The 21,396-nt window shown below is 42.0% G+C and overlaps 2 long non-coding RNA genes across 2 annotated transcripts in view; both read right to left on the bottom strand.

Annotated features, from left to right (window-relative positions):
* LOC127576283 (uncharacterized) overlaps nucleotides 1-11,709 on the bottom strand; it is a 141,173-nt gene extending 129,464 nt beyond the window's left edge. Inside the window, exon 1 of the long non-coding RNA XR_007957203.1 lies at nucleotides 11,680-11,709. This is a non-coding gene — a long non-coding RNA (uncharacterized LOC127576283). The remainder of the gene's footprint in view (nucleotides 1-11,679) is intronic.
* An 879-nt stretch (nucleotides 11,710-12,588) lies between these two features.
* Nucleotides 12,589-13,700, bottom strand: LOC127576285 (uncharacterized). Its single transcript, XR_007957206.1, has 2 exons — nucleotides 13,653-13,700; nucleotides 12,589-13,548 (listed from the first exon to the last, which is right to left on the bottom strand). It is a non-coding gene; the product is annotated as an uncharacterized LOC127576285 (long non-coding RNA).
* Between the last annotated feature and the right edge of the window lie 7,696 nt (nucleotides 13,701-21,396).

Raw genomic sequence — 21,396 nt, 5'->3', positions numbered from 1 at the left:
CTGCCTACACAAGGTCCATATCGCTCCACTCTCTGCACATTCATGTGCTTAGCCTCTTAAGTGCCTCTACTGTATCTGCCTCCACCACCATCCCTGGCAGTGCATTCAAGGCACCCACCACTCTGTGTAAAAAAAACAACTTGCCCTGCACATCCCCTTTGAACTTATGCCCTCTCACCTTAAATCCACGCCCTCTATATTAGATATGTTGACCTTGGGAGAAAGATACCAGCTGTCTACTCTATGCCTCTCAATTTTATAAACTTCTATCAGGTCTCCCTTCAGCCTCTGCTGCACCAGAGAAAACAACCCAAGTTTGTCCAACCTCTCTTTATAACAGATGCCCTTTAATCCAGGCAGCATCCTGGTAAACCTCTTGTGCCCTCTCCAAAGCTTCCACATCCTTCCTGTGATGGGGTGACCAGAATGGAATGTAATACTCCAGATGCAGCCTAACCAGAGTTTTATAAAGCTGCAACATAACTTCATGACTCGAACTCAATGCCTCAATTAATAAAGGCAAGCATGCCACATGCCTTCTTTACCACCCTATCAACCTGTACAGCCACTTTTAGGTAGCTATGGACTTGGACCCAAGATCCCTCTGTGTATCAACATCATTAAAAGGTTCTGCTGTTAACTGTATACGTTCCCTTTAAATTTATTCCTGGAATTCCCCACTCTACAGCACTGTGGGAGAAGCTTCACGAAGCCAGCTTACCACCATCTTCTCAGCGGCAAATAGGATGGAAATTAAATGATAGCCTACAGCACCTGAGACAATGTATAAAATAAAAACTTCTCAGCCTTCACATGCACATTCTAAACTTGCACTGTCAATTCTGCTAACAGGAATACTTACCTTCATTATTCAAGCATAATGTGAACGAGAATGCAATCAGGCATTATAATTTTGGACAAAAAAAATGAATTGAGGAAAGAAACACAATATAGCTGCCATTAATTTTCTTCAATAAAATCCAAGGTATTTTATGAAACTTTTGAAACTTTAATTTACAGGGCTTAAAAGTTGATTGTACTCACTCCAAGTTATTTCTCATTATAAGCTTTTGTAACAGGCAGCTGTCTGGCACAGCTGGTAGTTCCAAGGGCGATTCTTGAAAATACTTTGACTCTGACAACATGGTATAATTCACAGCTAGGCTAGACAAGCAGTTTCTGTGTGCTTCGCAGGCAGGCCAAAGGGCAATCAACATATGTATGTAATGTAGAGTAATGGAAATGTAGAACAGCATACATTATCACCACAAGAGAATGATTACTGCACGTTCACAAATTGTCATGCATTGGAGAGCTTTTCTTGTTAGGACTGAAAACTCAGACTCTGCATTGGTTTATGACTTTGTAAACAAACATCCAACAATTCCTTTCATAAATTAGGCTGGGTACTTCCTCAGAGAGATTCCCTCTCCAGAGGGATTGGTTGGAACTGTGCCAGAAACCCTAAAAAAGGCACATAAACAGGAGAGCCTGATTACAGATGATGCATACACTCCCCCGTGCCATCATGTCTATTTGTAAATAGCCCCACATCACCATAAGACTGGGAACATTCATCGAGGCAGAAATCTCTGTATGCATCTCTGATATATCATTTGTACAAAAGGCCTGTGAATAAAGGAACTACCAGTGATGATGTTTCCATTGCACTGAGCATCAGAAATGGAGACTGGTGGATGCTGAGGACAAGATATTAATGGCACAGTGTGGACCCAATAATCAGTGTTTCTTTGCTGATCTCAGCCCAATATTGGAGTTTCTGTTATAGATGAGTGTGCAACAAAGCTAGTAGGTTGCACCCAAGAACCCCAATTTGTGCCAACGACAGAGGGAACTTATGACACATGTCATTGGATGTGTAACTGACGTGGGTGAATTTCTTTTATACGTAAAATGCACATGGAAAATGGGTGCAAATGGATCAACTTCCAGACTCATATCTGTGGTTATCTACACTAGGGCATCACCACAAAGCAATTTGTGGTGAAGACATGGTAGTGTAGCGGTTAGTGTAACACTATTACAGCGCCAGTGACCCGGGTTCAATTCCGGCTGCTGTCTGTAAGGAGTTTGTACATTCTCCCCGTGACTGCATGGGTTTCCTCCGGGTACTCTGGTTTCCTCCCACATTCCAAAGATGTACAGGTTAGGAAGTTGTGGGCATGCTATGTTGGCACCGGAAACATGGCGACACTTGCGGGCTGCCCGCAGAACGTTCTATGCAAAAGATCATTTCACTGTGTTTCGATGTACATGTGACTAATAAAGATCTCTCTCTCGGTACTCAAGATATGCTGGTTGTGTGATATTGTAGAATATAAATGCTAATGTTTTTCTTCTATTTTCCAAGTACTCAACATTTAAAACTCAAGTATCTTTAGCACTTAAAGTAACAAAAACTGCTCCTTTAGGGAGATCCAAAAAGGAGTCTTTGGTGATACCTCCAGCCCCGAAAGGGCTGTTCAAATTACCTGGGACATTTGTCCTCAGTGGCCCAGTTATCCCTGCAGAGGTTCTGATATAAAGCTGCAGCTGGGAAGAAAGATAAGCAGGGTTCTTCTTTAAGAGTTTAATCAGTGTCTGCACCGGCATGTTCAACAGATACTCGGTCCAGAATTGTCCCCTATAAAATTTGGTGGAGCACAAGGGCCCAAGGCTTACGGGATCAAGGCTTTTCCTTCACAAGCCCCACCCAAAGGAAAGGAAATCTCTTGAGTCAGGGCCCAGGGATGGGCGGGGTGGTGAATGAAGGGTCACTGAGCAGAAGAGTGGCTGGGCAAAGTTTGGCTGCTGACGATGGTGGTGGGGATGGGACTGCGAGCATTGGTCAGGTGTTGAAATTAGGGTTGGAGGTTCAGTACCGGGGATGAGGGGGAATGCCAGGCCTTGGGGTGCTGTTGGATTGGTTCAAATATCAAATGTGTTGGAGGAGAGTGGGAGATCAGGACCATAGATCATTGGGTAAGGATGCTTGGGCTGAAAGTCGGGGGATGAGTAGTTTTCATGTGAAGGACTGAAGGGTAACTAAGTTACTTAAAGGGGACCTACCCAAGTGCAGTTCCCAGCACCCAGCCTGCAACCTTCTGAAGGAGGTCCCTTTAAGTTGTGTAGAAGCAGATATATTGGAAGAGTGCTTCTGTACAAGTTGTCTACTTTATTTTCCAAACAACATGGCACCAACAATCTAATGTTTATGCAATTGTTTGGGTCATGATGGTATCATTAGTGACTGACTGATTGCTTCATTGTTCTCCATTGACCCAACTGGAACTGAACACGTGCAGGTGACTATAACTGGTGGCCAATAACTTTGCACACACTCAGCACCAGCACAAATTTCTTCTGCTTGTGTATATTTATTTCACGCAGTGTGTCTGGTTTCAAAATACAAATTAAGATGATAAACACTTGACAACTGATAAATAATGCAATTCGATTTTGCCAGGCAGATTATTATTTTGAAATAATGAATGATTTACTCAGAGGTATCAATCAAACCAGGCTTTCCTGAATGAAAACTGCAGCTATGCAGAGAGGAGATCAGAGAGCGAAAGGAGTAAATGTACTGCCATAAAAATTGCTTATAGCTAACACAAGGGAACGAAGGCAGAGAAAACACAAAGCGGCGCTCAGTGCCAGCATTAGATTTTCTCTTTTCTTTGCAGTGACATCATTGTGTGTAGGAGGAAACTGTCAATCAGGACTGGCTTCTGTTGCTCTGTCATTTGAATGTAACCTCTCACTGGCAGCCAACGAAGGAACAATATCTGTCCTACCTCCACACTCTGACAACTGGGTTTAAACAACTAGGCTCCTTTTCAAATTGAACCAAGAGTCCAGGACATGAAGTCTCTTTCTTGGAGAGGGGAAAAACAGATATTTACATTGAATTAATCTGGAAAGAAAAATTATGCAAAGCACTCCTTTGCAGAAACTACACTTGCTTATCATAGCCACAGATGCGAAACAAAAGCTGATTTGTAATCTGATTTAGATGAAGTTTCCCAATATGACATTATCAAAGCTAGAAACTCATACTTTCCAAATGCATGGCACAAGAAATAGTGATATGACAGGCTGTGGTAGATTGCAATCAAGGTCATTTTCTGTTGGATAATCTGTACTACACAAGGTTCTTCTTCACAAATGATGTAATGTAGTCGTATGTTAGTAATAACATAGTTCAAAGTTGGCATTAGAAAACTGCTTTGTGGATTTTAAATTTTGCTAATCTCCTCCTTTTCCACAAGTTGGAGTGCAATTACTGATTCACCAACCATAGAACATTACAGCACAGTACAGACTCGTCGGCCCACGATGTTGTGCCAACATTTTATCCTTCTCTAATATCTATCTAACCCTTCCCTCCCAAATGTTAACCCTTCCCTCCCATTTCTCTATCATTCATGTGTCTATCTAAGAGTCTCTTAAATGTCCCTAATATATCTGCCCCCACCACCTCTGCCAGCAGTGCGTTCCACACACCCACCACTCTGTAAAAAAACTTACCCCTGACATCCCCCTTATACCTTCCTCCAATCACCTTAAAATTATGTCCCCTCGTGTTAGCCATTGTCACCCTGGGATAAAGTCTGACTGTCCACTCGATCTATGCCTCTTATCTTGTACACCTCTGTCAAGTCACCTCTCATCCTCCTTCTCTCCAAAGAGAAATGCCCCAGCTCACTCAACCTATCCTCATAGGACAGTTTACTTCCAGCAGGAAGGCACAAGGAAAGGGATTGCAGGGCAGAATGTTGACTGGTACTTTAAGGAGGGTGTTGCCTGGGATGGAGCACTTCAGTTAGGAGAGACTGGATAGTTTGGGCTCGTTTTCCTTAGGGTGGAGGCAGCTGAGGGGGACCTGATAGAAAAGTTATGAGGTGCATAGATAGGGTAGATTGCAGGAAACCTTCCCCTATAGTAGTGGTATCTAAAACTACAGGGCACAGGTTTAGGCCAAGGTGTACAAGGTTTAGAGAGGATCTGAGGAAGAATATTTTTCACCCAGAGGGTGGTTGGAATGACCGCACTACCCAAGTGGATGGTGGAGATAGGTACTCTCATAACATGCAAGATCTAAGCAAGCAGCTGAATCAGAACTGCATAGAAAGCTATAGACCAAGTGCTGGTGAATGGGATTAGTATCAATGGGTGCTTGATGGTTAGCGTGGACATGGTGGGCTGAAGGGCCTGTTTCTGTGCTGTTTGACCTATGATTCCATAATGACAGCTTTTCAGAGCTCCAGCAAGAAAATATTTGTAGTATTGTTATTCTTGTCTCACATGAAGAATATCATTGATCTTGGAAAGGCTGCACGTTTTGCCAGAATGATACACTGCACTGTGGTTACTCACCCAGGCTCCTTCAACAGCTCCTCTCCAAACCTGCCACCTCGACAACCAAAAAGTACAAGGGCAGCAGGGATACAGTAACACGGCCACCTGCAGGTCCCCCTCAAGTCACGCAACATCCTAACCTGGAAACGTATCTCTGGTCCTTCATCATTGTCAAATCCTGCAACTCCTTGCCCCACAGTACTGTTGGAACTTATCCAGAATGACTGCAGTGGTTCAAGAAGGCAGACGGACAATTAGGGATGGGCAATATTGCTGGCCTTGCCAGCGATGTCCCGATCCCAAAAATGAATATCGAAGAAGAGAATTAAATCTTAAGAGCAGGTTGGATAGATAGCTTTTATTTTCCCAGAGTCTGGACTATTAATGGGTGATCCAATTGCAATAAAGAATCTGAAAATTGAGTATTAAGAAATTATTTTCTTTGGTGGGACAATATGGAATAATTTGGAACATTAGAACTAAGCCATCCAAGGGTGAAATCAGAAAGTATTTCTTCATATACAGGGTAGCCAAAACCTGGAACCTTCTCCCCCACAAATATGTTGAGAGCAATTCAATTGGAAACTTCAATTTTGATTTAAGATACTTGTCCAGCAAGAGCAATGGAGCAGAGTTAAGGATTTAACTAGATGGCAGAATAGGTTTGTAAGGCTGAAAGGCAGGATCCTGTTCCAATGGTGTTCTTAATTCAAAGATAAAACATTGTGTTGTCATTTCTTCCCCATGCATCATTGAATAATTATGGGAGGACAAGATTAGTGAATTTATTCAATTGCACCTACCTGATTTCTTCTCCAAGTAACTACTCTTAATTTTTAAAACCTAGGTAATGTATGCTATTAACAATATTAATATAAAAATATGGAATGCTTGCCTTCATCAGACAGGGCACTGAGTACAAGAGTTGGAACATCATGTTACAGCTATACAAGATGTTGGTGAGACTGCACCTGGAATATTGTATGCATTTCTGGTCACCATACTATAGGAAGGATGTGATGAAGCTAGGGGGAGGATTCAGAAAAGATTCACAAGGATGTTGCCGGGACTGGAGTGCTTGAGTCATAAGGAGACACTGGATAGGATGCGACTGTTTTCCCTGGAATGAAGGAGGCTGAGGAATGACCTTATAAAACCATGATGGGTATAGATGAGATGGAACGCACCGTCTTTTTCCCAGGATAGGAGAGTCTAAAACTAGAGGGCACAGGTTTAAGGCGAGAGGTGAAAGATTTAAAGGGGACCTGAGGGCCAAGTTTTCCCCCACACGGAGGTGCGTATATGGGAAGTGATAGAGGCAGGTAAAGTTACAACATGTTAAAGATATTTGGACAGGTACGTGGTTAGGAAAGGTTTAGAGGGATATAGGGCAAATGCAGGCAAATGGGACTAGCTCAGGAAGACACCTTAGTCAGCATGAATGAATTGGGCTGAAGCACCTGTTTCCATGCTGTATAACTCTATGGATCTGTGTGGTATACTAAACAACTTTCTTGTCACTTCGTATTAACACAAGAGTACAGTTTACCCTGGATTAAGATTAAGCCTATGGTTTGTAGCCACATCCATTGGACATACTGGAACCTACGGCTAATGTTTGATAATATTGTCTCTGCTGCTGCACATTCCAAGTTAAATGTCCAGAAATTTCTATAGTGATTGTCGAGCACGTAGCAATTTCAGTGAACACTCTGCGAGAAATGAGTGTGTACACCAGGAGGTTGAGAGGAATCCAGTGGAAATTCTAATGTGCAATCTTTAATTTGGGATGTTGCAAAGGATTTGTAGAATGAAACTGAAATAAAATGAAGCATTCAGAAATAAAGCAACTCTGGTCATGCTTTTTAAGGTTGCCACATACAATACAATGCTTATAGTTTGGAATATTTCATGACATTTATAGTAATATTGATATTATATGGCATTTTATCATAGGCATATTTTATTGCCCCGGCTTTTACAATCAACAGTAAAGCAGCTGTCCTTGATGCAGATCTCAAAGAAAGCTGTCGAGAGATATCTAGCAACTTGTGTGATGTGAAGTTTCTCCATTCTAGCACTGATTTAGCAGCAAAGTGGCATAGCTGGTCAAGCCGCTGCCTCACAACACCAGACACCCAGGTTCAGTTCTGACCTTGGGTGTCGCCTGTGTGTGAACTTTGCATGTTCTCCATGTGAGCTTCCTCCACATCCTCTGGTCTCTTCCCATATCCCAAAGATGTGCAGGTTGGTAAGTTAATTGGCCACTGTAAATTGACCCAGAGGGAAGGCGAGTGGTAGAAGCCAGGAGGGGTGGGGGAAGGGGAAAGAGGAGGTAGTTGATGAGAATGTGGGGAGAATTTTAAAAATGTATTCATGTAGGATGAGTGTAAATGGATGTTTGTTGGGCAGCATGGACTCAATGTGCTGCAGGGACTGTTTCCATGCTGATTCTCCATTCCTCTCTCAAAAGGATTCCTGTCATCAAGTTGGCCAAGCAAGGTTCTCATAGTCCAAGATGATAATTTTCAGCTACCATTTAAAACATTTTATAGAACACAAAATGAAGAATGGGGTAAACAAGATAAAAATCTTCTATTTCTTCATTAGTGTCCACCTGCCGAAGTCTGATTTCTTTAGTGACAAGTGCATTTTGATCCTGGCAAGATGGCATTGATGCAATATTGTCTCTTGTAGGGATTATCCTCAAGTAGTGGGAAATCCAAGAGACAATGTATGATCTGCCTCTCTGAGCAGTTGAAGGTCTCAGTTGAAGAGGAGGTAGGTCTGCATGAGGATCCCCATTTCGTCATCTTGTCACTTGACCCATTGTCTAGGGGTTGGACGAGATTGTCCATTCTTCTATGCTCACTGCCCACCCACAGTGGAAGCTGTCCTGTTACCCCAGTGCTTTCCAATGGAGCATCCATTTCTTAACCCTGAGACTTTGACTGCAGATCCTTCACAGAATGTGGACATCACAGAGAATGCCAACTTTTGTCCTCTGGTCCTAATTGCCCCTGAACAGAAGAGACAATTAAGGGTCAATTACACTGATGTGACTGAAGCCACAAATAGGCCAAATCAGGGCAAGGATGGAAGATTTCCTTCCCTGAAGGAAATTAGTGTACCAGATGTTTTGTTTAATGACAGTCCAGAAGTTTTGTGATTACATTGCTGATACCAGCTTATTTTTTTTTTAAATTAGTTGAATTTAAATTCCCCAGTTCCCATGGCATGATTTGAACTCACATCTCTACAAAGGCTTGGAACACAAAGTGCTGGTCCAGTAATTTAACTGCTATACTAAAAGCCCTCTGCTTTCACTGATAATCAAGAAAACCATTAAGATTCAGATAGGAGACGAAACAGCACCATTAAGCATTTAAGTTTTTAATTTCATTTTAAAATCTGTTACATTTTTAACTATTTATTGAAATTTACAATCAACTCAGGGCCAGAGAGTTTGCTAGACAGGGTTAAAGTTTGTTAGACACCCTTAAGCTTTCACTCATCTCTCATACAGCAATGCAGTAATATTTTGGTGCATTGCACGGTGATAGGGTTAGGTGAAATTCACATCACCACTGATTTCCCTTGACTAAGCAGGTGGCAAAGTAACTGAGCCCATCAAGAATCAACGAACAACTGGTAGCAACCTTACAAATTCCATGCAATGCAGTTTAGATGCTGTGAGTTTCAAGGAAAAATGTCAACAGTTTCAATATTGTTACTACCATTAAATTCAGGCCATTAAACATCTGTACAGGAAAATTGTGCACAATATCATCAATACTACATTGTTTCCTGACATTGATGTACTCCAGTTTAACTCCACAATGTACACGTAGTCTGAGTAGATTGTCCTGATTCAGCCATAGAGGACAATCTGCCAGATTTCCACTTTGATTAGACATATTCTTGACGTGATTACATAAATTGGCAGATTTTGAGATTGCAGAGAAATCATCTTCAAGCAGTCAAACACAAGCTGACAGTTCTGCCTGGGAGGTCTTCATCTGAAATCTTCAGTTATATCCCAGCTATGAACTTTCCATCTGACACAGTAGTTGCAAACCTTATCAACTCCCAAATAATTCCCCCCAAAAACTTCCATCGCTGAATGATTTCTCTCTCTCTGAAAAGGCACAAATCTCCTAAATGATAAACACATTGACGCTGTGGCCAAGAAAGCACACCAGCACCTCTGCTTCCCAGAAGTCCAAGCCTAATTGTCCCTGAAGCACATTGTTGTGGGTTTGGAGGCCTGACCAGGTGAAGATGGCAGATAAAAGGCCTCAAGTCACACATCATGGATACAAGCCCTTCAGCCCACCATGCAACCATTTACACTAATCCGATTTCATTCTCTTCACGTTCCCGTCAATTACACACCAGGAGCAACCTACTGTGGCCAATCAATTCCATCCTTCATATTTTCTCCCCTGAAGGAGAGCAGAGAACCAGGTGGGTGTTTTTGCAACCATCAACTGTTTCTAAGACAAGTGGTCTTTTTCTCCCCCAATTCCAGCTGAACTTGCATTCACCCAACCAGTCTACCACCACCCCCACACCAGCCTGGTTTCTTTCCCCCTCGTCTACCCAATCCATCTGCCCATCACCCACACACTCCTCCCACTGGGTCCCCTCCCCCTACTGTTCCCATCTGCCCTCCCCACCTTTTGCTCACTTGGTTCCATGCCCTGCCTTCCCTTCCTATCAGATTCCATCATCTGCGGCCCTTTGTTACCTCCTCCATCACCTCCCAGCCTCCGTCACCATTTCTGCCCTTCCCTCCCCCACTTTATTCCATCTGCTCTTCACCCCTCCTCACCTGGATCCACCTATCACTTGCCAACCCTTGCCCCACTCCTTCCCCCTCTTTATACTGTCTATCCAGGTGAAGGGCCTCGACCCAAAACATTGACTGTCCATTTCCCTCTACAGATATCACCTGACCCACTGAGTTCTTCCAGCTGGTTTATTGTTTTTTTTAAGAAGCAAAACAGCCCTGGTGGGATTTGAATTCAGGTTCCTGGACTGCTACTCTTGGTCTTTGGGTTACTAGTCCATTAAGTTAACTACTGCATCACCACTGTTGGACATTTGACTGGGCTCAGCTTTGTGGGGCTTCCCAGTGAAATAGCCAACAGCATATGTCAAAAGATAGCCACACTGATTCAGTATAATGGGGAGTTACTACTTATACAACAGAGCTATAGTGGGGGAAGCAGAAGAGAATAAAGGAGCAAATCCTTACACTGGGAAAGTGTGGGGAGGGAAGGGAAGGGAAGGGATGATTGCTTTTTGCCAACGGATTCAACTTCAGCACAAGTCACCCAGAGCAAAACATCTTTAATACAATTACTCTAAATGGTTATCAAAATGCCAGATACTAACATATTATACTGATTTATAGTGAATAAAATATCTAAAGGGCTCATTCAGTCACAAAATCAGGTTAAGCTCATTTTGCATTTAATCACGTAATTGTGTGCAGATCAGTCCCTCAAGATCAAAATCACAACCAGCATTACTTGGAACCAGTGATACTCTGCAAATGGTAATGAAGTAAAAAGACCAGCCAAACAAAAAAAGTACTGGAGATGCTGGAAATCCAACCAAAGTAACGAGAATCATTCAGCTTTATCACTAACAACATCCTTGAGTTTTCCTTTATCTTTTCTCTTATTTTCCTCCTCTAAACTGGTTATCATCAATATTTCTTTGCTCTGAAGAAGGGTAATTACTGTAGCAAGTGTCTGTATTTTTCTCTGCAAGTGTAGATTTAATCCTTTTCTGCTGATATTTGTTGAGAGACAAACTTTAAATGGAGACCACAGCAATAAACAAGCCACTTCCCTAATTATTATACTGATTTGTCAGACTCAGTTAGAAGGGGTCAGTTTTAACACTCACTTGCCAGTTTCTTAACAGCTCTGAGCTCACCATGGACTGAGTTCCCAATTCTGATCTACTCAATAACCAGAAAATGAATGCAAACCAAAGCCAACTGGGTCCAATTTTTCCAAACCTTGTTGCATCTTTAACTTGACACCTTTTTCATTTAATCTTTTCTCCATCACTCCTTGTTCTTGACCCTTCAAGCAATAAAACCTTGCATCAGCACTATTGACCTATTATCTACATAACCCCAAATAAAAAGCCTACTTTTCAAGTCTCTCCTCAAATTTCTATTTGAATGAAAAGTTTAAAAAAAACAAACAGAAGACCTGAATTTTACTGAGTGGGCCCCATCACCTACACTGCCTTCTCACATTACCCCAAATTTACCAAATTTAAATCAGTAAAGCCTACCTTCCTGAAGAAAACCAGGTTGGAACTGAGCATCAAAGCACTGAATGGCAGATGGGTTTTAATTGATGTAATTGAGTCACATGGGTGGGCCAGAACTAGCCCCACCCACAAAACTCCCCTGGAAGCCTTTGACAGACAGCTAAGCCACATCCCCAGCTTTGCCATCTGTCAGACCTATTTCAGTTTTCCAAAGATTCTTTATATCCTTGACATTCACTAACACTCCAAAGCTATTTTCTGATGAAACAATCAGCAATTTTATTTTTATATAAATAAAATCATCTAAGAATATTTAAACACATAAAACCAAGCACAACTAATTTTGTGTAAAATAACATTTTGTTCTAACCTCTCAACAATGTAATCGTAATTCAAATGAATGTGCTCATGGAGACTGTGTTGGGTCTAATCTGGTGCGTGATCCTAGCGCAGATTCCCCAGGATCAATGCTGGGGAATTCCAGCAAACTCCTGCTCCACTGTTGGACTCCATGTGGAGTTCTGTGGCCATATACTTTCAGCAAGAAATTCATAACTCACAATGAGCCAAAACTGACCAAAAATTCTTTCCCGGCAGCGTCAGTAGTGAACTTTTCAAACAGGCCGTGAGCTAACAGGAAATCCTGAAGTATTTGCTTACACAAATGGAAATTTTTTTGCAGAGGCTTGTTACATGACATTGTTACAAGGGTTACAAGTCATTGAATAAATAATAATGGGAATCCAATGTGTCTGCTCCTGTCCCCAACAGAGGTCATGGTTAAGGGTTAAAGCTGTGTAAGGTGCAGAGTACAGACGTCATATTAATAATGTACAGTGTTTCATAGCAAGTTACATCATACTTTGGAACCTTCATAAAAATGTTTTGTAATATTATTTATAGTATTTGCATATATATTATTTCGAGGCATTTACTTAAATTATTTTATTGGTTTTGTTTACTTACATTATTTCATTTGCTGCAATGTTCAGCTTGCCTCTTCTGGCCACAATCTCCTTGCACATTCAACATTCCCCATGCCCTGTGATGGACACAAAGTAAAGGCCTTTCCCAGTGTGAAGTCTGTTTACTATTTCATGAGGCCTTGGTTCTTGCATGGTATTGCAATGTAACTGGTCAATGTCAAAGTCGAGTTTATTGTCATATGCACAAGTACAGGTGTGCACAAGTGCAATGAAAACTTACTTGCAGCAGCATCACAGGCACATAGCATTAGAGACACAACAAGAAAAACATAAATTATACAAGATTATACAAAATAGAACAAAAAAAAACAAGGTCCATTGTAGCGCAAAGTGGTCATCGTGTTGCTATCCTGAGGTAGTGATTGGGGTTGTGCAGGTTGGTTCAAGAACCGAATGGTTGAAGGGAAGTAGCTGTGATACATTACAGGTTCTTTCCTAAAAAAATAGATCTTAATAAAAATTCCTTCTTCTGATATTGCTTTTTAATTAAGTCATTCGATCATTGACAGTCACAATCAGAAAGGAGTTCTTGGGCTGTTGGTGACGATGCGTCCTTGTAATTGCAAGGTATGAGGAGAAAGAAACTGCTCTTCAGGGTAATTATCCTCAAAAATGCGACATAAAGTAAGAAAGCATGAAATGAGAAAAGGCTCTTCAGCACATTAAATTTCCTCCTCCTGTGAACCCATGTAGAATCTTCACTCTTGAGAACTTTAATTTCACAAGGAAAGTTTTGAATGTTCTAACCGTGTAAAGTTACAAGATATTCATGCTTATTCAAGCACATTGTCTTCCGTGAGCAACCAGCACTCAGTGATGATCATGTCAATAGAGTCTTCGATCATTACAGTCTTTATCCAGCCTCGCAGTATCCAATCTGTCAATCCCAAAGTGATTCTGCTCTCTTTCAGGTGAAATATGAACAAATAGAAACAACTTGAAACTTTTTGAACAACCTGAATTAACACTAAAACACTTATGCAGCTACATGCTTTTAAACTTGTGTACCTCCCAGACTTAATCCTTGGCTGCAGCTTTGAGTAATCTGAATTTCTAACCATTCACATCAAATTAATATCATGCACTGATATATTTCTCAATATCCTCCAACGTCACAAGGTCACTGCCATTTCTGGGTACTTTTCTTGCTTACCATGACTCAGAGACTGTGTGACCTGGTAGCACCAATCATCTCATGTAAAGCCTACTGCACTCCACTGTTCTCAAGGCAGTCTCTCGTCCAAGTACCAATCGAGCCTAAGCTTCCTTAGCTTCAGAGATCAGGGGTTTTGGAACCAGAACCAATCTTATATTACATTACAAAAAAAAATTAAATTGTCACCAACTGATCTCCAGAACTAAAAATAACTGAAAGGGATGAATTTCAGACCCCAACATCTGTTAACCAATCCCCTGCAGATTTTTAAATGTGTTTTTGAGCCAGCAGTATTTTGTTTCTTTTCAAAAGTGGATAAAGCAGTTACGTCCTTGGTGGCTTTGAGTGGCACATTAATGTCATCTCGTTATGACTGTAAATTTATTTAACTAATCAAAATCCCACTTCCTGTCAAAAATTCTTGGCTCAAATACAAAATGACTACCAATAGAACCTATTCTTTCCTGTCACAATACTGCAATTTTCTTAGCTTGCTGGTCCAACTTTTTATGTTCAAAATTCCACAATTCTCTCAGAAGACAAATATGATTTTCATTTGCTGAGGTCAATAAAGTAGAATCAGTTTGGCCTGGAATTTGCAGTTGTAATGATGATTAACCTGTCAGCATTCAATTTCATTACTGCATAAAAAGGGCAGAAATTTCTGGCATGCACTTAAGTGGGGACATGATTGTCAATGATGCAAAAAAAACAAACTGCTGGAGGAACCCAGCAAGTCAGAGCAGCATCTGTGGAGGCAAAGGGGTGGTCGAAGTTTTAGGTTGAGACCTTGTGTCAGGACTGAGAGTGTAGGGAGAAGATAGCATATAAAGAGGTAGCATATAAAGATAGCAATATGAAGGTATAAAGAGGGAGGGGTGACACAGGGGCTGGTTGATGATATGTAGAACCAGCAGAGGTGGGGGATGTTGGGCAGATGGTGCCTGGTGGGAGGATGATGGTGGGAAAGTAGAGACTGATGCTGGAGATGATAAGTTGAACCAGATAAAGGAGGAAGAGATGGAACCAAATGAGGGAGGGGGAGTTTAGCAGCAGAGGCTGGTGGCTGATAAATGGAAACAGATAAGGAAAAATTAGACTGGTGGAACCAGAGGCTGGAAGGTGATGTGGAACCAAGATAAGGGAGGGATGATGGGCTGGTGGAAGCAGATGGGGAGGGGATAGGAAGGGAGAAGAAACCCAAGTGGATAGGTGTGTGGGTGACGGCAGATGAAACCAGGTGGGGGAGGGTGACAAATCTAAGTGACTTGGGTGGGGTTGGGTGTGGTTTGTGGAATGGAAAAGATGAACAGATGGAAAGAGAACCGAGATGAACCACTTGAAGTGGGAAAAGAACAGAAGGGGTGAGGATTACCTGAAATTGGGAACTGCAGTGCTCGTACCATTGGGTTGTAGGCTATATCCTGATTGGAAAAGAAGGTCCTGTTAATCTAGTTTGTGTTTGGCCTCACCATGGTAGCAGAGAAGGCTGAGGATAGACAGGTCGGTGTGGGAACAGGGAGGGGAATTGCTATGACTAGAAGATGGCTGTTGTGGACAGAACACAGGTGTTCCACAAAATGGGTGCCTAGTCTGTGCTAGGCTCACCATTGTAGAGGAAGTCACATTGAGAGCACTGAATGCAATAGACCGAGTTGGAGGAGGTGCACGTGTATCTCTGCCTCATCTGGAAGTGCTGTTCAGGTTCCTGGATGGTGATGAAGGAGGCGGTGTAGGGACAAGTGCTACAGGGGGAAGTGCCAAGGGATGAGGAAGGATGAGTGGACCAGGGAGTCACGGAGAGGGTGGTCCCCGTGTAAAGCAGAAGCGGGGAGAGAGGGAAAGGTGCGGCCGGTGGTGAGATCCCATTGCAGCTGGCAGAAATGGTGAAGGATGACATGCTGGATGTGGCAGGGAGAAAGGTGAGGACCAGAGGGACTCTCTCTCTGCTCTGTCCGGGGGGAAAGGGTGAGAGCAAACGTCTGGGGAGGACACACTTGCATCTCCTCCATTTACCACACCCCCAATGTTGCTTACCCACTCCTAATGGTCCACCTCAGGTTCTCTCTTCATCTTTACCATTACCCCCTCATTCCCCCACCCCACCCCCATTACCGAGGTTCCATTTGCCTGTCACCCCAACACCTATCCACCTGGGTTTCTTCTCCCTTGGCCTACTCTTCATCTGCCCATCGTCCCTCCCTTATCCCTTAACACCTTTCAGCTTCTGCCTCCACCTTCCTATTCCCTTCCACCACCTGCCTATTTTTTCCCTCTTTTTTCCCCTCATCTGGCTCCACTTTTCACCCAGCAGCCACTGTCTCTAAACCCTCACCTGGCTCCACCCGTCCATCATTCCCCATCCACCTATCACCTACCAGCCCCTGCCTCACCCCTCCCTCTCACAGCTTTATACTGGCTATCCTCCCTTACACTCTCGGTCCTGATGCAAAATCTTCATCCAAGACGCCTCCCATCCCTCTTGCCTCCACAGGTGCTGCTTGACCCGTTGAGTTTGGTCCAGAAAACTTAAGTTTCTTAGATGAGGAGTGTCCTTTCCCCCAGTTCTCATTAAAATTATGCATATTTCTGTAACTCATTGTCTACTTCAATCCCATGCGTAGGTCCCAATCTTTATTTGGCTTACATAAAATTATTAACAACTTATTTAAAAGAGCATGGTTTTTTTTACTATAGAGACACAAGAGACTGCAGATGCTGAAATGTGGAGCAACACGATAAGATATAAGGTAAGATATCTTTATTAGTCACATGTACATCGAAACACACAGTGAAATGCATCTTTGCATAGAGTGTTCTGGGGGCAGCCCGCAAGTGTCGCCACGCTTCCGGCGCCAACATAGCATGCCCACAACTTCCTAACCCGTACGTCTTTGGAATTTGGGAGGAAACCGGAGCACCCGGAGGAAACCCACGCAGACACGGGGAGAACGTACAAACTCCTTACAGACAGCAACTGGAATTGAACCAGGGTCGCTGGCTCTGTAAAGCGTTATGCTAACCACTATCGTGCCTGCCGTGCCTTGAAGGTCACTCTAATACCCTCCCAGCATATCGATGTAAATATACATTTGTTTTCTTATGTCCTGGAATGCGATGCAGGGTTTCGATCCAAAACATCGACAATTCCTTTCCTCCCACAGATGCTGCTCGACTTGCTCAGTTCCTCCAGCAGATTATTGATGCTTTTTTAACTTCCTAGTTGATTTCCTCTATCTGATTGGCTTTACAGCTTGTTTGCTAACTTCATTGTTCCTGGAAGTGATAGATTCCCCACATGCAGGTCAGGGTGAAGTCATATCGGAAAAGGTTAGATCAATGCCCCAAGAGCCAAGTAAATATTTGTGGATAATGTCCTTAAGGACAGCAGCAAGCAACACTTTGCTTCACGCCACACGCACAAAATAACAGAGCTTGGTATTTATTAACCAGGGTATTTTGAGGTAACTTTTTACCATGTTATAACACTTCACAGCTCCAGACATTTCCAATTAAACGGTGATGTAATTGAAACTCTCCTTTTCAAGGTGGCAAAACCTCACAGTCAAAACACAGCGGGCTGGAATGTCACATCCAGTTCAAAATTTCTGTGTGGTTCCTCCCTCAATATCCTATTACAATGAGCTAGTTCCCCAAACCACCTCATTCCATTCCAGTGAAGTAGTTCCGCTTTATTGCAAAAAGAAAATTTGATTGATTGGCACTGAATTTTGCAACAAAATTCTCAGGGAGAACAGAGAATTAACTCTTTTCATCCTTATTTTCGTGAGTAGAAAGACTTTCACAAACTCAAATACTTTTGAGGTATAATCACTGTTGTAACAGGACAGATGACCTGTCTACAGCAAGCTTCCTCAGACAACAATGTAACATTGACCAGACAATCTGATTTTGTGATGTTAAAGGATCAATTTTGGTCAGGACTCTGGGGATAAACCTTCTGCTAGTTTTTGCCACAGGAATTTTCACAATCGTCTAAGAGAGCAGAAAATGGTCTCAGTTGAATATTTCATCATTGAATTCGAGTTTACTGTCAAATGCATCACAGGCATGTAGGTTCAGACAACACACAGAACTTAAATTATACAAAAATTATACGAGACAGTGAGGAAAAAGACATTAGTGCAAAAGAAACACAGTCAGAAACAAGTCCATGATAGTGCAAGAGGTGATCAGTAGCGTTCCATCACTGAGGATAAGGGCTATGCAGGTCAGTTCAAAACCCTAATGGTTGTAGGTAAGAAGCTGTTCCTGAACCCGGTGGTATGAGACTTCAGGCTTCTGTACCTCCTGCCTGATGGTTGCTGCGAGAAAAAGGCATGACCCGGATGGTGGGGGTAATTGATGATAGATACTTCCTTCTTGAGGCAGCACTTCATGTAGATACTTTCAATGGCACTGTCTGACTGACAAAAACATTCCACATCTGACAGTGGAGCACTGTTTCTGTACGTTATAATAGGGTATTTGTATAGATTTCTATTTGTTAAGAAACTTCCTCAGTTGGGTAGATATATAACTCAAATTCAAAAACCCTCAGACAAAATCAATTCTTCATCAGAAAGCAAAAAGCCAAATAACTCAGCACATTGTTGTTCAACACAAGTAATTGAATCGCCAAGACTTCGGACCAAAAGTAAGTAAGTGTAAATAGGTACAACTGATGGCATGGACATGGCGGGCCAAAGGGCCTGTTTCTGTGCTGTGTAACTTTATGACTCTATGACATACCTAATTAGTTCTAGTTTGCCTCAGACAGGAGCCATTCATTCAGGTCCTCCCCAGCTTACAAACGCCTGACGTACATACAGCCGGTGCATACAAATGAGCATTTGGGGGACTGGCGGGATGGATTTGCTGGCTGCTGTGGGGCTCCAGGCATCTTCTTCCCTGTGGGAACTCAGTTCGTGGCCACATTTCTGGCTTGCGAACTGTTTGGGTTACGAACTATTCTCAGGAACAGAACTCGTTGTAACCTGGGGAGGATCTATACACAAATTTCAAAGTTTTGCAAATCCTCAAATTAGATTTAAAAAATACAATGAAAACACAAAATCTGATAGAAGGTCATCAACCTGGAACATTAACTCTGTTTCTCCTTCCACAGATACTGACTGACCTGCTGAGTATCTCCAGCATTTTCTGATTTTATAAAACATTTTTCATGCTGCTTCATAAGAACTTTTCTAATTAATCATCACAAAGAAAATATTGAAGCTGATGATTCGCACTGTCTTTTCCACCTGGGTTTCTTCTCCCTTGGCCAACCCTTCCTATCCCCTCCCCCATCTGGTTACATCTATCCATTAATGGGTCAAGGGGTGGGGTGGGCAGGCAGCAGCTTGAAAATGGGGTTGTTCGCCCATCCACTCCTCTCAATAGCACAACACAGCCTTCATCTTGAACAGAGACTTCTGCCAGTTGCCTGAAGTGTTTCAGGCCTACAGACAACTAATAATTGGGCAAGCATGGTCTTATGACATAAACAGGACCCCAAATGTTATTGTGAATGGAACTGGTTGAGCCTTCACTGTGCATCATCTGACCTCTGCCACAATCAATGCATTAGCAAGAGCAGGTACAGAATTATTTCTTGAAGCCTTGGAAAGGCTATGGTTTTCCCACCACGGCTTGCAAAACTAATCTCTTTGATTTTGCTTGCAGGAGTATATATCTCTAAAGTGTATTATTCTTCCATTGTTTAATATTACATTGGTACTAACAAACAGTAGAAGAGCATAAGTGGTTCAGCAGTTCAAGAGGATGGCTCACCACCACCTTATCAAGGGCAGTTAAGGATGGGCAATAAATGCTGGCATGGCCAGTGACACCGAGATCCTGAGAAAAGAAATAAATGAGTAAAAAAAATAAAACTATTTCAATTAGTATAATACTTGTTGCAAAATTCATCAACGAGTGTTCGAATGGAAAGGCTACATTTACACAGAGGAATGAATATCTGTCATACTTTTGGACATTTTATCAACACATCAGTGATGATTGACAACCTATAATTGTCTAATGACAGGTGACACAGAAGTAAAAATTATGCAAATTTTCCCACACTAATTTTTTACGGGTAATTAAGCCTGTTCATCTTCTGAAATTTAATTAAGTTAAAGTGTAATTAACTTATGCTCTATCCCTGAATCTCAGAAAAGCTTCTTGTAAACTAATACAAACAGGTATTACTGCATGCAAATATGCTCAATATTATGCTTAAATATGTCCAAAATAAACTGAAAGGAATGAGAGGAGGAACAGATTACATTTTTAAAGTAATTTAGTTTTGTTCTAAAACTGTTTGCAAGTTCCTTTTTATGAGTTTAACAGAGAACAGTCTCCCAAGTTTTCGAAGGATTCATTCCTTGGTCCATACAACATAAAACAGTACAGCACAGTACAGGCCTTTTGGCCCACAATGTTGTGCCGACCTATATAAACACCTACTCCCTGATCAATCTAACCCTTTCCTCCTACACAGCCCATAACCCTCCATTTTACTTACCACCTTCCAGAAGTTGGAATAATTAACACATTAGCCATGTTAGTTATTGCATGGGCTTGGATAATTAAAATAAAAACAGAAATGCTTGGGATTCTTGGCAAGTCAGGAGGCATTTGTGGAGAGAGTTAAGTTTTCAAGTCAAAGACTCTTCATCTGAATTGGAAAAGTGAGAAAACAAGTGATATTCAAGCTGGATATATCCTGATTATGCATAAAGTTTGGCCTTTGAAGAATTTAATGAGACTCTTCCATCTACATCCAAAAGAGCAAGCAGAAATCATGTTACTTTGAACATTGGGTCAACCTATTGAACTACACCTGCAGGGTCCAATTTTGCCGAATGGAATGCAAAGTAACATCAGAGTCCCCGTGACTGATGCTGCATTGCACAACTTCAGAAATTCGGAACAGTTTGGGCAATATTTCAGAGAATGCACCTTACCCTGAAGTCAGGAAATGAAGAAGTAGAAAATATCCTCTTCAGTTATATATCCCCATGCTCTGTGAGAGGAGGAACTCCAGTTTGCATGGAACTATTCTCAAGTCACCTTGCTCCTTCCAAAAAAAATCCTGAGACCTATAGTTCAACAGTGAAAGCTCAAAACTTCCCTTTGCATATCATGACTTCAGATGTCCAAGTATTCAATGGGTCATAGGTGACAGAGAAAGGGGATGTCATGGGTAAGCTATTAAGATATGCAGGAGCTGAACATTTGCCTTTCATACTTTATTGGCTTGGAGGAAAATTTGTGCCTGAGATGCATAACTGTGAACTCATGATAGCCTGGTTTCTGCAAGGTCCATGTGAAGGGGTTAGCCATTCCAAGAGTACTCTATGTCTGAACATGGTTTCTTATCTTATTATAATCTGTCGTCATTCCTACCACTGTCAATGTCTTCCTCCTTGGGGAAATTGTGGGACCATCTGCTGACAACATATCAATATGAAGGCTTTTCCTTTAAAATCTGTTAACATATACAATCAGAAATGACCTGTAGGGAGCATTGGAGTGGTCTCCTTGGGTCTTGTGCTATTATTCTTTGTCAATAAATGTTGTTACATCTCA

This window comes from Pristis pectinata, chromosome 11 (assembly GCF_009764475.1).
Source record: "Pristis pectinata isolate sPriPec2 chromosome 11, sPriPec2.1.pri, whole genome shotgun sequence".
In the NCBI taxonomy this organism is placed as follows: domain Eukaryota; kingdom Metazoa; phylum Chordata; class Chondrichthyes; order Rhinopristiformes; family Pristidae; genus Pristis; species Pristis pectinata.
Note: the sequence above shows the minus strand (reverse complement) of the source record. Positions and strands in the feature narration are given on the sequence as shown.